Genomic DNA, 4,778 nt, shown 5'->3' on the forward strand with positions numbered 1-4,778 from the left:
CGTTTGTTCTAGTGATTTTTTTTTAATGTCACATCAAATGTAGTCTACATCAAACACCTGTTTTCAAGAAATACAAAAAATGTCTTTTAATGTCTCTCCCCATATAACTCATCTTTCCCCATAAGATTGTTGGGCAGCTTCAAATAATGTTCTATAATTTAATTTCTTAAATTGGGGTTTGGCTTCTTCCATTTGATAAATACTGCTGCTCATTATCTTTCCTTGAACCAATACAGTATGGCTTTAAATTATATTCTAAAATGGAATTTCCAGTCCTCATTCTAGATTTTCAATATCCACAATTCCCAGTAGTGTTTAAATTAGCTCACTACTGGCCTTGAGTGCTTGATAGATTGCCATCAAGTGATGTTCTTAAATAGAGGTTTTCAAATGTGGCAGTTTTAAGATGTGTTGTGCTCCCAAAATTCCCTAGTCAGATATACACATGTTAAAGTTGCCAGGTTTGAAAAAAATGCTTTTATAAAAGGAAATTTGTTGGGTGTGTGTGTGCGCGCATGTGCGCGTGTAGATAACCATGATTGCTTTTCCACTTGAATATGAAGAGTTTTATGCCACATTATTTTGAAGATTTCAGTTTTAAAGGTTCCTTCTCAACGTTCAAAAGTGCCTTTTTTCATTTACTCCAAAGCAGTGTTTCTCACTCTATTAACTTGAGCTATGGAAAATTATTAGAATTCCCTGTCCAGGATTTCCTATTTTAAAATCCAGTTTTCCTATTTCCAATGATTAAGAGAGTGGGACCTGGAAGTCGCTTGTCCCTAAAGCAGATGTGGGGAACCATACCCATGTTATGACTTGTGGACTTCAACTCCCAGAATTTCTGAGCCACATGGCTGGCTCAAGGAATTCTGGGAATTGAAGTCCACAAGTCATAAAAGAGCCATAGTTCCCCATCTGTCCTAAAAGAAGACCTCCTTCAGGGCTGTTTCACATCAAAGCTTAGTGTGTCCCTGACTGCCTCTTAAAGATACCCATTAAAGAGGAAACTCGGATGTCCTTTCTGGTCAATAGCCACACCACACTTTTAAATGTAAAATTGCCAGGTAGTTCCAAAAAGTAAAACCGACCGCTTTTGTATTTCTCTCAAAGTCCATTTCTGTCACTGAATGATATCAGCAACTCAAGTAAACCGCTCCAAACTTGATTGCAGGAAATATGACCAGCAAGAGAGTGGTCAATGCCTGGAATGCACTACCTGACTGTTGTTACATCCTCAAACCAGGGGTGGGTTCTGGCAGGCACTACTGCTGGTTTGCTTGCATGCGCTTCATGCAGGTGCATGCGCATAACCAAAAAACAAGATGAGAACCGGTTCGGGGATGTGGCAGGCTTGGGTTGCTGCCGATTTCAGCAACTCAGGCCTCCAAACCACTACCTGTTTGGTCGAATAGATCCAAACCTGTAGGAACCCACCACTGCTTCAAACCCCCATAACTTTAACCTTTAACTGTCTACCGTGGTCCTCACCCTATTCCTAAGAGTTCTGTAAGCAATGGTGGGTTGCAGACGGTACGCCCCTGTGCGGGCATACCGGTCCTTGCCCGGAGCACCGGGTTCTGTTCCGGTATGGTGCTCCGGAGGGCCCGCCTATCCTTACCTGTCTCTATACTCTTCGGTGAGCAGCTGGAGCGTCACAGAACTGTCACTGGAGGATAGAATGCATGCACGTGCAGTGTGCACATGCGCTGCACGTGTTCATGTGGAGGACACCAGGCCCCGGGTTCCGGAACACAACACTAAGGGACGTTCATAAGCGTGCCTACTGTCTCTGCTCTATTGTCCCCATTTCCCGTGTTCATGTTCATATTTATACCTGTATTTGTACATTTGACCCCCCAAAAAAATATCCCAAATAGATTACATAAATAAAACTTTTCACTTCCATGTCCAGCAAAATTGGTTGGAATCGGAACCAAGCACATCTAGGGCTAAAAGCAAGAGTACCATGGAACCCCTTAACTACATAGCCTAGCGCAGCGAAGCGCAGACCATAATAGTTAGCTTGTTAGCATCTAAGCATATCACAGACTATACATTTGGCAAATTATGAACATAAATACTGCACGCCTACATTACGTGCCGTCGGAACAGTTCCCTTTCCTTACATACTGACTGATACGTTGTGTACCCTAGGGGAAACTGAGATTCACTCTTCAAAAAAAGAAATGAAATATATTATGTTAACGATAGATAATTCAGTGGAAGGAAGCGTCCTTTCTGCAACGGTAATAAAACGAGGAGGGGATCCGCTTTTCTTTGGTTTTCGAGAAGCAATAAATGTGGATCTCGGAAGTCTGATCTCTGTTTGGGTGGTGGGTGGTGGTACTCTGCACTTTTTATATCTCTGCGGACCTCGCTGCCCTGCCTTCCGCCAATCGCATTGGAGAATCTCCCTTGCGGAACTGGAGCGCGGGAAGGAAGAAGACCAGGACCGAAGAGGCTGGCGGGGCTGGGTGGAAGGTAACGGGGTGGCGGAGGAGAGGGAGGTGGGTCGCCCAATAAACGCTGCTGCTGCTGCTGCTGCTGCTGCTGCTGCTGCTGCTGCTGCTAATTATTATGGATCGTCGCGCAGTCGGCCAGGTGTTTAGGTTGGATTTGGCCTATTTATTCACCTATTGAGTCCTTCCCAAAGACCTGGGTTAGGCAGATGTCTAAAGAATGCTAAAGGTATCAATGAAGTATGTAAGCTGCTTTAAGTAAAAACTGCCACTTGCAATTGACTGATGGTGATTTTTGTCAACGACGATGGTATTCAAGCGGATGTTTTGGGATTGCTCTCAGGGCACCTATCACTATTGGTATACTATTTTTTGCTTTCTTTTGCCACTTGTTGTTCTACTTGTCTTCGTATTTTATGATTTTTCTCCAGGTCTTTTTCTTTTGCTGTCTCTGGGCATTGCCAAGGCCACTATCTAGATTTTTTTTTTGTCTTTCTTATCAACAGTTATGATGTTTGGGATGTTATGTTGCTGATTCTTTCTGTTTGTTATTATTATTACGATTGGTCAGCCAGATTGTGACTGTAGTATGGCTGAATTTGGCTTTTTCATACACCTATGTAGCCCTTCCCAAGGATCTGGGATAGACAGATGTTGTTGTTTTATTATGTTAAAGGTATCATTGCAAGATATAAGCTGTTCCAAACAAAGCTGCCTTTTGCAATTGACTGAAGGTGATTTTGTTATACTGATGCTCTTCAAGTGGTGCTCCAGTTATTTTCAGATTGCATCTAAGCCGCCTATTACTATAGGTACTACTGTTGCTTTTTTTTGCTACAGTCATTCTATTTCAATTTGCAGGTCTTTGTATTTTGTTATCTTCTCCAATTCTTGGTCTTCTGTTCTGTCTCCAGATACTGCCATATCCACTATCCAGATTTGTGCGTGTGTCTTTCTTGTCAACACTTGTTAAGTCTGGGAGTTACTGATGCTTGTCTGTTTGAATTGTAAAGTCCAAGAATAATTTAGCTTCATTTGTTATGTGGTGTTTGTAGTCTGTCTGTCTGTGATCCATTGTTTCTTCAGCTTCTTTGCAGAGGTGGCACTTGCTATTTGTTGCTGTCTTCTCAATTTCAGTTTTGTATGCATTTGTTCTTAAGTTTTATTATCATCATTGCTGGCAGAGGAATTATGGTAGTGGAAATCCCACATCTTAAAGTTGCCAAAGTTAAGGAACACTGGTATAAACTGTCCTGGTACATTTGATTTCTCTCAGTTGAACACATTACTATTTTTCTAGGCTTATTTCATGCCAATCATGTCGAAATTGGGATGGCTTATGGATCTCAGAACAGCAATAAGACTAAGAAGGCAAATATAACAACACAAACATACTAACGTAATAAATAACATCTGTAGAATAATCCCATCTAGTATGACTAAGGCAACTTCCAGAGGTCTGCTGAAACAGGTCTCTATAGCTTTAGATAAGCAGAGTCAAGGCCAGTCTGATATGGGACTATTGCTCCAAAGAATTGAGAATAGCTAAGAAAGACAGAGAAAAGGCATCCTGCAGATTTAAATTTTGGAGGCAAAATAAACATGCTTCATATGAGTGTAGTTTGCTGGATACCTTTTCATTAAACTCACTACATTTTTTAATACATATCTATTGGGTTCTAAAGATACAGTATCTTTGAAAATGTTATTTGTTAACAGTAGTTTTAGTTTTGCAAATTTTGAATTGTACCATTATGCATTTGACTAGTATTACACTCTAGGGATATTAGTGTAAATTTGTCTTTCTGGCCCTGTGTGGAGAGTTCACATTTAACCCTGTTTTGGTTTAAAATATGATTAATATGCCATATCTCATGTTACCATGGTATCAGTTTGAAAGCTGCGGTACAGGTTGACTTAACAACAGTTCATTTGGGAATCATTTGAAATTACAACGGCACTGAAAAAAGGGACATGACTATCTTTCATACTTAACAGCTGTTGCAGCATCCCCATGGTCACTTCATCAAAATTCAGATGCTTGGCAACTGAGTCATATTTACCATATTTATGAACCAATCATGTTTGGGACCTTTTGACAAGCAGAATAAATGGAAAAGCCAAATTTATTTACTAATCATTTTACTAACTTAACTGCGATGATTGTGTGTATTTTTATAATTATATAAATATGTAATTAGATGATAGATAGATAGATAGATAGATAGATAGATAGATACTGTGTATATGTGTGTGTCTGTGTATATACATACATGTGTCTTGAATGTATATACATATTTGAATTTGATCAACAGGCCT

Source organism: Thamnophis sirtalis, unplaced genomic scaffold (assembly GCF_051295495.1).
Source record: "Thamnophis sirtalis isolate CommonGarterSnake01/CBP01778 unplaced genomic scaffold, rThaSir2_p1.2 scaffold_7, whole genome shotgun sequence".
Classification (NCBI taxonomy): domain Eukaryota; kingdom Metazoa; phylum Chordata; class Lepidosauria; order Squamata; family Natricidae; genus Thamnophis; species Thamnophis sirtalis.